This window comes from Pectinophora gossypiella, chromosome 22 (assembly GCF_024362695.1).
Source record: "Pectinophora gossypiella chromosome 22, ilPecGoss1.1, whole genome shotgun sequence".
Classification (NCBI taxonomy): domain Eukaryota; kingdom Metazoa; phylum Arthropoda; class Insecta; order Lepidoptera; family Gelechiidae; genus Pectinophora; species Pectinophora gossypiella.
In genome coordinates, this window is record NC_065425.1 from 2,085,548 (window position 1) to 2,097,469 (window position 11,922).

The 11,922-nt window shown below is 35.5% G+C and overlaps 2 long non-coding RNA genes across 2 annotated transcripts; one reads left to right on the top strand and one right to left on the bottom strand.

Moving 5' to 3' along the window:
- Nucleotides 1–293: 293 nt before the first annotated feature.
- Nucleotides 294–2,657, top strand: LOC126377268 (uncharacterized). The gene is made up of 2 exons (XR_007567799.1): nucleotides 294–478; nucleotides 2,026–2,657. It is a non-coding gene; the product is annotated as an uncharacterized LOC126377268 (long non-coding RNA).
- Nucleotides 2,658–10,037: 7,380 nt separating this feature from the next.
- Nucleotides 10,038–10,980, bottom strand: LOC126377271 (uncharacterized). The gene is made up of 2 exons (XR_007567805.1): nucleotides 10,823–10,980; nucleotides 10,038–10,272 (listed from the first exon to the last, which is right to left on the bottom strand). It is a non-coding gene; the product is annotated as an uncharacterized LOC126377271 (long non-coding RNA).
- Nucleotides 10,981–11,922: the final 942 nt, after the last annotated feature.

Genomic DNA, 11,922 nt, shown 5'->3' on the forward strand with positions numbered 1-11,922 from the left:
TTGAAACAAACATAAAGAATTGCAAGTTCTATCATTTTGCAGTGCAGAATAAAGTTTATGTTAAGTCCCGCTTATCGGGGGAGTTACAAATAAAACAACTAAGGGACTTCCCAACGCTTTTAGAAACGTTTATACAATAACCACATTATAAATAATTATAGTGTAACGGTTCACAATCTAAATATGACTCTTATATCACTTATTTTTAAAGCTACATTAATGAAGACCTATAGTAATCTAACTGCATAAAAACGTTGGTGAATTTTAACTATATAATAGCGTGAAGTTTGGAATGGAATCATTCTGCAACAAGCTCTACAGAGTTAAGCATCGCATTCTAAATATAAATTCTAAAACTCAAATTCGAATTTTCAAAATGAATTTCAACAAGTTGTTCTTCTTTGCTTGTGTCTGCGTCATGGCTTTGACTACAGTATTTGCTGCGCCGAATCCGCGGTGGAATCCTTTTAAGAAACTGGTAAGTAGCATTGTCTATTCTTACGGGGTAGACAGATGAAACTTTTAATCAATTTTTTTATAGTGTTTTAGCAGAACAAAAAATAACATAAGCTCAAATGGGGTAGTCAGAGGTCATCCATTGTCGGCCTTTAATGGCCTCCGTGGCCCAGTGGTTGAGCGTTGGGCTCACGATCCGGAGGTCCCGGGATCGAATCCCGGTGCGGACATATCACAAAAATCACTTTGTGATCCCTAGTTTGGTTAGGACATTACAGGCTGATCACCTGATTGTCCAAAAGTAAGACGATGCGCGCTTCGGAAGGCAAGTTAAGGCGTTAGTCCTGGTTAGTACTTACTGATGTAAGTACGTAGTCGTTACATGAGTCATGTCAGGAGCCTTTGGCGGCTCAATAGTATGAGGTTGGTAATCCACCTCACAACCCACACGATTGAAGAAGAGGTCATTCATGACAAGATGAACTTAAAACTTGACATTTATATTTGTTTCATAACAAACAAAATGGGCAGATAAATACGGGTGAAGGTCAGTCACCACAATGCCGCGATAGTGGTATAATTTTAGTTTTTGCTGAATCATGTATCTCTTTAGTATCGAACTGTGAATACAGCTAACAAAGTTTGCGTCTTGCGATCAACTTGGCACAATTCTGTGATCTCCACTTATTTATCCACGCTCTTGTCGGTGTTCTCCATGCTACTTTTTAGGGAAAATAGGGCAGTGGTTTCCTTATTGCCTTCCGCCTTAAAATACAAAACAAATTAGGTATTCATTATCAGTCAACCACATAATGGCCCCGATTCCTGCAGACACCTCTTAATTTTATTTTAAGTTACACCTGTCATTTTCTTATCCGCCGAAAAGGAAAGGGACAGATGATTGACAGCTCTTAATTTTAGGAAGAATAAGTAAATGAATGAATAACCCGGGCGAATCAAAAAGGTATCTCGCTGGTATGCAATCTGTTTGACGTGCTGTCTGCTTAACCCTGTTGGGTTATTGGCCAATGTAAAATTTTTAGACGGTTGTTTCTGATTACTGATTAAAAGTGATGTGTGTTGCATAAATTTTATGCCTGTCGATTACCCGTCCCTTTCCTTTTCCGCGGATAAGGAAATGACGGGTATAACTTAAAATAAAATTAGATGGTGTTTACAGGAATTAGCACCAGTATAACCCAAGCTCATGACTATATTACAGCCATCGCAAGATGAACTTCTGAACTAAAAGTCTATAAGGGGCGTTTTAAATAATAGAAGTATCTGTTTACTAATTTTAAACATGTATTTAGAGCTCTAAAAGCATTACACAATGTTAACCAAGATGGAAAATAATACAACAGCCACCGTGACAGTTGAAAATCCCGCCGATCTCTATTTTTTTCTTTTTGAGTATTTTTTTATTGGCAACTAGTGCTGCCAATATCACAACCAAATGCTAACAAAGTACAAAAACCTCACTGAGCTTTCTGTAAGACCAATGTGACATAATGAGCCACATCGCCGACTTTATTGTGCCACTCTAATTTTATTTTTCCTTCTTTTCAGGAAAAGGTCGGCAGGAATATCCGTGATGGAATAATCAAGGCGGGACCAGCTGTTCAGGTGGTGGGTGATGCCGCAACCATCTACAGAGGTTGAAAATAACCACCGTTGTCTTCATATAAAATCACAATCATCACTGATTCCAGTATACACCATTTAAGTTTATTTTAAGTTATACCTCCGAAAAGGAAAGAGATGTGTAATCAACAGTCATAAAATTTGTGAAAATCAATTTTATGCATAAATTTAAAAAACCCTTTCAAGTTTTATATTGGCCAATAACTCGACAGAATTAAGTTGACAACACACGCCAAACGGGCTGCATACCAGCGAGTTGCCCATTTTATTCGCTCGGGCTGTTCATTCATTTTAAAATTTACAGTTGTTAATCATTCGTCCCTTTCCTTTTTCACTTAAAATGAAATTAGGAGGTGTCTGCAGGAATCCGTGCCATTATGCTACTTCGTCAAACCTTCTGGTTTCATAGTTAATAAACCGACATAGTTCTCTGTTGCCTATAGCTTAATTTAAATAAGATCGACTGAATGTTAAAGAGATTATCTAACTTATTGTAAATATGATTTATGTAATTTATTGTATTTCTAAGTGCCATTAAATAAACGTAAGATAAGAAAGTTACGATGATTTTATTTACCTACTGCAGTTTTTCTACTCACAGCGCTTTCTCATTATTTAAGAGCTGCGCTCTTGTTAGCACAGTAATCGCTATTCCTTTCTTCTCTCCGCCAAATCCTTCACCTCCTGGTACGACACGACCTGCAGCGACCTACGACACGACGCCAACGGGGTAAGCAGAGCCGATGGAATTCCATTTTCTTTGATCCTGACATACTTCTCTCTTCTGCTTCCTTCACATTCATCGATCGTTTTGAACACGCACGCTGGTTCAGAGTAGATCTCACTTAACCTTTTCTAAGGACATCTCCTATTTGGTCAATGTACGTTTTTCTAAGTCTTCCTACGATGGAGTAGGATGTAAGTTATCTGTTATTTATAGTAAGCATGATTTCATTAATTAGTGAATCTGAGGAGTTTCTGCGATAGTATATAAGTGTAAATAAATCATAGCCCTGTTTAGAGAATGCGTGATTTAGGGTAGCTACACACATAGTCGGGTCGGCATGAATCGGCACAACCGGGCGGTAAAAAACGAATAAGTATACAGGGTGTTAGTGACATCGTAACAAAAACTTCAAGGGATGATTCAGGCCATGATTATGAGTTGATATCAAGTGGAATTTTCCGTCGCGAAAGTATGGAACGGAAAATAATTTAAATAAGCTCTAAAATTTTCATGACTTCTCCGACAGGAAATTCCACTTGATATCGACTCAGAATCATGGTCTGAATCATCCCCTTCAGTATTCGTTACAGTGTCACTAACACCCATACCTACTTGTATGGCTTCTGTATGTACTTGTATGGGGTGTAAGTGACATCGTAACGAATAATGAGGGGGATGATTCAGCTGATTATTCTGAGTTAATATCAAGTGGAATTTTCCGTCGCAAAAGTATAGAATTGAAAATAATTTTAAAAAAACTAAAAAAATAATATGAATTTAGAGACAGAAAATTCCACTTGATGTCATCTCAGAAACATGGTCTGAATCATCCTTCGAAGTTTTCGTTACGATGTCGCTAACACCTGTATGTAGATGCATGTTCGAGAAAAAATCATTTAATTACATCCGGTCGGATTTGTTGTTCGGCTAACACTGCCGAACCGACTATGCCGGCCCGATTATGTGTGTAGCTACCCTTACACCGTAATGCCACATATTCGAATCCTGGCTCAGGTTCTTAAATACGGAATTTGATTTTATGACTTTGAATCCATGTTTGATCATAGATAATTGAAATCACGTAGTTTCGAGATTTTTTTATTTATTTATTTTATTGGGTTTGCCAACAGACAAAAACACCTTTACACGTAACTTAACCTATTTACAAATACTGGACTAGTGCTCGTCCAATTATAGGCAAACACAACATGCTACTTTATTAACGCTACAAAGGACGACAATCTACATAAAATAAAGAAACAACAGAGAAATAAATCTTAAAAAGAATAAAACAACACTTAATAAACTTAAATGGTTAAAGATCACTCGGCCAAACGAACATTCACAAAATTATTTAATATTTTTTTTAAATTTAGATAAGGAACAGGATAGCAAATGAGATGTGTGCCCTGTTATTGGAATAGGCTCGCCTAATATTCCATTGGACTTAAACCTTGTTGGCGAGGAATAGGTGTAATTACTAAACACCTCTACGTACCCCTTTGGGGTTACAGGCGTGATGCAATGTTATGTTAAAAAAAAAAACTTGTAAGTCGCTTTAGAAAGTCAAGTTCTAAGACAAATCTGGGAAGATGAATATTTTATTTTAGTATCGTTATTTTTTTAATATATAAATGACAAATTAAAATGAAAAATTTTTAATAACATTTTATAAATTATAATTTAATGATAAACTAAAATATAAAACAATAATGTTAAAATATAGTAAGTATGATAATTATAATATATATAAATTGTATCACTGATTAAGTATGTTGTCCTCTGTACCAGTTGCAGTGCCCTTACCGGGTCCATGTTGATACTATAATACTTACTTCTGTATTTTTATAACAACACAATTTGTACAAACAATCAATCAATAATACTTTATTGCACAACGACATAAATACAAAGGACATAAACATACGTACATACATAAAATAAGCACAATGGGCGGCATTATTAAACAGCAATGTCTGCAACCTTCCTTCCTCCTTTTTGTCTGCCTGGGAACACATGGTCGTAATAAAATATATCTATTTATATTTATTTATTTCATTTTTACAGTTTTATATTCAGCCATTACAGAAAGCAGTTTCATCTTTTCTCGAGTGTTTTGTGAGGTCAATGACCGACGCGACCTAGTCAACCCGCCACGGTTATTATGAACTGCCAATTTTTTAATCGTGATTATCTATTCTGATAATTATCATGGATGCAACACAACACATACTTGGAGAAAAATCTACGTCATTTGGTAAGGTGTTATGGCTGAGAAGAAGAAATGACAAGAAACTGCAACAGCAACACATCTTCTAAATCAATGTGAGTATAGTTTAATCTATTTAATTACTTAAGGAACACATGTGAAACCAGATATTTTTATAATTTACTTAATCATTAATCTTATAATAAGTTCCTTCATATAAAGCTTAACATAAGCTTTAAATTTTGTCAAATACAAGATATCGTCCAAATTTTCATTTTCGGTGGATAAGAAAATGATAGGTGTAACTTAAAATAAAATAAGATGGTGTATATCAAGAATCAGCACCAATATACAGGGTGTTAGTGACATCGTAACGAAAACTTTAAGGGATGATACAAAATTAGGAGGTGTCTGCCGGAATCAACACCTGTGTTCATTATCTCCCTAGCGATATCCTGTTTTTCACACGGTCTGCTTACCTAAATTGAAGATTTGACAGGTCCAGTTTTTTTACAGAAGCGACTGCCTGTCTGGCCTACCAACCCGCGACGGGGAAACCAGCCCAATATTGGTTAGGTCACGTACCTCCGAAATGCATTTCTCGGGAATGTGGGTTTCTTCACTATGTTTTCCTTCACCGTTGAGCAGGTGATAATCATTTATGATACAAACATGAATTCGAAAATCGTTGGTTTAGGTCTATGCTGGGATTGGACCCTGCGACCTCAAAGTGAGAGTCAAGCGTTCTACCAACTGGGCTACCACGGCTCTAGTATATCTTAATAATCTGTATAAAATCTCAAAATAGTAAAAAGAAAGACCATAAAGGAAAATAGAAATTAACAACTTTAAGAGTCCAAATCATTTAAAATTTTAAACCTCTTTTATTAGGGGACTTACAAACATAAACCTCCGAGGGACTTCCCAGCGGCATACTGAAGACATACGATAACCCCGTTATGTTTACTAATACAACTCTCAGGTTATCACTTCGTTTATTATGACTCTTATGCCATTACAAATTGAAGTCAATTCAAAAAGAGGATTACATATTCAACTGCATAAAAAATGGTTAATTTTGAGTATATAACGACGTGAAGTTAGGAACAGAATCATTCTGCAATAAACTCTACAGAGTTAAGCGTCGTATTCTAAATATAAATCCCAAAATTTGAATTTGAATTTTCAAAATGAATTTCAACAAGTTGTTCTTCTTCGCTTGTGTGTGCGTCATGGCTTTGACTACAGTCTTTGCTGCGCCGAATCCGAGGTGGAATCCTTTTAAGAAACTGGTAAGTTGATTTACATTGCCTTATAGGATTAGTGATAGACAGGCAGATTTTGTGAGATTATGTCTAAAGTTGGCTAAGTTGACCATCCATGGTTACCTAGTAGGTAGAATGCTTTCCTCTCACTTTGAGGTCGCAGGTTCGAATCCAGCGCAGGCCTAAACCAATGACTGTCGAATTTGTTTTCGAATTCTGTGTTGGATCATAAATTATTATCCCGTGCTCGGCGGTGAAGGAAAACATCGTGAGGAAACAAACTCACATTCCCGAGAAATGCTATTCGGAAGTATGTGACCTAAACTGTATCGGGCAGGTTTTCCCTTCGGGTTGGAAGGTCAGACAGGCAGTCGCGTCTGTAAAAATACCGGACCTGTCAAATCTTCAGGTTAGGTAAGCGGGCCCTGTGAAAACGGGATAATGCTAGGGAGATGAGAAGAAGAAAATATATATTTTTTTTTTTAATTTCCAGGAGAGAGTGGGTCAGAACATCCGTGACGGTATAATCAAGGCGGGACCAGCCGTGCAGGTGGTGGGGCAAGCTGCCACCATCTACAAGGGGGGGAAATAACCACCACATCCTCATAGCAAAGTATTACTTCTAAACTTGACTGATTCACTGAGACATTCAGCATAATGTATAAGTAATTAAATGTGATAATTTATTGTAGTTATAAGTGTTATTTAATAAACGTAAAATATAGAGATTTTTTGTTATTTTATTTATTTAAAGTATTTTTTTTGTCGTATTAATGGCAAACATTTTTATAATTTTAAATGGTTATTAAAGAAGAAAGTAACGAATAATTTTTAAACGTGAAAATTTGCCTGCGTTTCTTGTGTTAAATAAATTAAAAACACATGCTTTACTTTTACGAATGGTGTTGTCAATCATATGTTTCGGCAATTAAACTCATTCACGTTCACTTGTATTATCATTTATTTGGTATTTACTATTTAATGTTACAGAAATCGTATTATATTATATTAATCGTGTTTGCGGGGTTCGGAGCAGCCCGGTCTCCAAAAAGAAGCCAAAGTCAATTATGTCAGTCTGACAATCTATATTTTTTTTTATAAAGACTAGTGTTGCCACTATAACTAATTCACAACAAATGGAATGTATAATTTAAATTAACAAAACTGAAAAAGCAACATCCCATCACCATGATGTTAGAAGGGTAGAAGGAAAGTTATACGCGGTGTTGCCATAATATAAAACAAAATTTAGTGTGTACTTACAACATTTGACGTGTGATCACTTCTTAATGTTTTTAGAACATGCGTTATCATCATCATCATCTCACGTATCATCACATAAAGAAAAACGATCATCATTCATATGCCCGGGCCGGTTTCAGGTCTCAGTCCGGGCCTGGCATAGATAGCCAGTAACTAATTATGACTAATTGCACTAGACATGCGGGGGTCCCTGGACTACTCAATTTGTGTCGCAGGAGCTAGAATACTATTTATTATACTGTATATGGTTTAGACAATGGACACAGATATAGTACAGGTCACTGTAAGTTATAGAAAAGAATCCATCGACCTAATATCGATTGATACATCACTATGCTTCTTCTTCTATCGTGTGTTTTGTAATCGACAAAACGACATAACTATTTCGTCAGAATCGATAAAATTACCGGGACAACATTTTATCCCGTTGCCCTACATAATTATGAACTTACTATTAATACTTACTGCTACTATCTACTATTGTAAGTGCGTAATCGTTACATGAGTCATGTCAGGGGCCTTTGGCAGCTCAATAGTAACCCTGACACCATGGTTGATGGAGTTGGTAATCCACCTTACAACCCACACGATAGAAGAGAAGAAGATATGAATTGGGTATTTGATTGGGCCAAAGATAAATTAAAAAATGCTAATATAAAAATAGAAGCCAATTTAAGATAAACAAAAATCAATTTGATTTTACTTTTCGACTCATTTTCGAATTTAAATATGAATTAAGTAACAACGAGTACGACGTTTGACCGCTTTTATTGATGACGTCACAGGACAGTATTTCCATACAAACTCCAAAGATTTTCGTTTTGACGTTTCGTAAAAAGTATCTCATTTGCCTAGGTTGCCAAGTAGCCTATTTACGGATTGTTTATCCCCTCAAGTAAGAAGATTTGTTTTTAACGCTATCACCGTATGCATAAAAAATATCTATTATAGAACGATCGTCCGGAGTGGTTGCTGATTGGTTTATTAGTGACTCAGTTCTGTTTATCCTGGTGAAATAACAAGCTTGATTTTATGAAGTAACAAGCGAGGAAACGATGAAAAGCAAAGCTTTTGTAGTTCCGAATGTAATACAATTTTAGATTCAAGATACAGGGTGTTAGTGACACCATAACGAATACTGAGTTAATGTCAGGTGGAATTTTTCATCACAAAAGTGTAGCATTTAAAATAATTAAAAAAAAAAGCCAGAAAAAACATCATGAATGCGATAGAAAATTCTACCTGACATTAACTGAGAATCATGGTCTCAATGGTCTAGTTTCCAACTAGTCAAATCACTTACTAAACGTCAAAACATGAAATTTACGATGGAATTTGTATGAAAAAGCACACTATGACGTCATAGAAAACATGATAAAATGTTGGACTTATTATTACGTTTTTCTTGTTTAAAATTTATAAATAAGTTAAATAGAAAAAAGGATATGTTTTTCTTTAGTTTTAGGTCTATCTTTATTTAGTAATCAACATTTCATAATTTGTCTTGAACCTAGTAGGTACACGACCCACTGCTGGGCACAGACACGATTCTATTTTTTGATATTAATATTAATTTTATTTGATTTTATATATAATTTAATTTTAATTTATCTAATCTAATCTAATGTAGTTATACTTATAATTATGGATATTAATCTGAAATAAATAATTTGAATTTGAATTTGATACGATTCGTTTAATATTATTTAGAAAATAACCTTAAGTACTTATAAAAGAACGCGCTTTCCAGCCGAGAGGAGAAAGGCGTATTTTTACTTAGTTAAGTTTATTTTTAGACTCATTTTCAATAGGTATTCCTTATAAAGCTGAAAGCTAAACTAAATTCTTTCTCATCAAAGAAGCTGTCAGAACTTTCAATTTACAGGGAATTATAGTCACTATTACAGAACAGTTAAATTCGATTTTTGTTGTGTTAATTTGAAAATAAACGTTACTTTCTTTCTTTGATATTTGAATAAATAAAAATAAATAATAAAATATACTATATAATATAAATATTAAATTAGGTACTTTTAAAATGTTAAACACAACAATGTCAACAATATTGAGTGTGGGTCGAGTGTGTTGTGTTGCATGATAAAGTGAGAAACAGTGTGATAAGAGAGATATGTTGTGTAAAAGACGATATAGTGACTAAGATTGAGAACAGAATTACGTAGAGCGGATGAAGGATAATATGATTACGAAAACGATATATAAAACGCAGTTTGGTGGTAGGCGTGGCAGAGGAAGACCTAGAAGGACGTACATTGACTAAATTGGAGATATCCTTAGAAAAGATTTAGTACGATCTTGTCTGAACCGGCGCGGCGTGTGGAGGAAGCAAGAGAAATGTGTCAGGATCGAAGCAAATGGAATTTTATATTCTCTGTTTACCCGAGTGGGAAATAGGCGTGAGTCTATGTTTGTATGTATGTACATACAATACGCTTTCAATAAATAAAATCAAAAATAAATCTCAAAATTTTATGTTTATTCAATATCACTTACAATTAAAATAAATTATTATATTTAATTATACATTAGGCAGAATTTCTCAATGAATCAGTCAAGTTTAGAAGTAATACTTTGCTATGAGGATGTGGTGGTTATTTCCCCCCCTTGTAGATGGTGGCAGCTTGTCCCACCACCTGCACGGCTGGTCCTGCCTTGATTATACCGTCACGGATGTTCTGTCCCACTCTCTCCTGGAAATTACAAAAAAATACATTTAGAAAGAACAGCTACTTAGTTGGTGCAGCGCCAAATAATGTCGCAAAATGAAATAGGCTTAAACTACATCCTGAACACTTCATACAAAACACCTCGGTTAACACAGACAGTACACATTAGACCATTAATATGTATACACTTTGGTACCATGTCACATTAACTTTTTTGACAAATTGAACTGTAAGTCTCACTAAATGTCAAATATGTTAGTGCGACAGAGTCCTAAAGTGGGTAAATTATATTGCTCATGACTGTACACGCGCATCTGTGTGTGTGACGTCTGACGCCGTACTATTGAAGACTAAACTATCTCTCTCTCTCTATTTAAGAGCTGCGCTCTTGTCGGTGGAGTAACCGCCATTCCTCTCTTCTTCCCGCCAAAACCTTCACCTCCCGATACGACACGACCTGCACCTTCTCTTTTATTAAACTATGTCTGAGCAATAATTTAGTCAACTTTGGACATGATATTAGTTTCATAAAATCTCGCTGCCTACCCCATAAGAATAATATAAATCAACTTACCAGTTTCTTAAAAGGGTTCCACCTCGGATTCGGCGCAGCAAATACTGTAGTCAAAGCCATGACGCAGACACAAGCAAAGAAGAACAACTTGTTGAAATTCATTTTGAAAATTCAAATTTGAATTCTGAAATTTATATTTAGAATCTTAACTCTGTAGAGCTTATTGCAGAATGATTTTGTTCCTAACTTCACGTGGTTATATACTTCAAATTCACCTATTTATTTTTGCAGTTCAACAAATATTATCTTTTTAAATAAAGTCTTAGTTGCAAGGGTATAAGAGTCATAATAAGTGAAGTGATACTCTGTGAGCTGTATGAGTCAACATAACGGGTTATCGTAAAAGTCTTCAGTGTAGCGCTGGGAAGTCCCTAAGAGGTTAAACTGAGTAACTCCCCCGGTAGACGGAACATAATTGAACGTGAAGCGTTTTCGTAAGACGTTCTAAACCTTTTCCTGTTCGAAAGTTTATTAACATGATATCGACCTGAAAAATAATTCATACATTTTTTTATTTATAATCGACAGGATTGGGCGAATCTCCTTGAGTTATACTTTTCGTTTTGATTATGCTCATATCCAAAGAAAACATAATTATTTTGTTAGTAATATTGAAGAATAAAAGTTTCTATTTTGTAATTAAAACACATAATAACGGGTTCTTACCGCATTTAAAGCAGGGATATGACACTCACGATATTTCGACACTGTTGCAAGTGCCATGATCACGGAATGGCACATATCTGTCTACCCTCTTTCTTTTTTTGCGTTCCTAAAATACCGCACAACTAAAGTGATTTTTTTTTCTATATGTTGTTGTTATACCATGACATGGCATGACATGGTGTTGCGCCATGTTAGACATCCACCTTGTAGATCGTATAGGTACTAAACGTCGCAAATCGGCAACGCATTAAAGTCGTAGATGTAGGTATACGAAACGCTAGGCTTAAGTGGAAATGGCCAGGACACTTGATAAGACAGGAAGACAACAGATGGACTAAGGCTGTTACTGAATGGTCCCTTGGCCACCGCCAAGGGATGGTATGCGATATCGAGGCAGACCACCAGCCCGGTGGACGGATGACATTGTGAGGTAT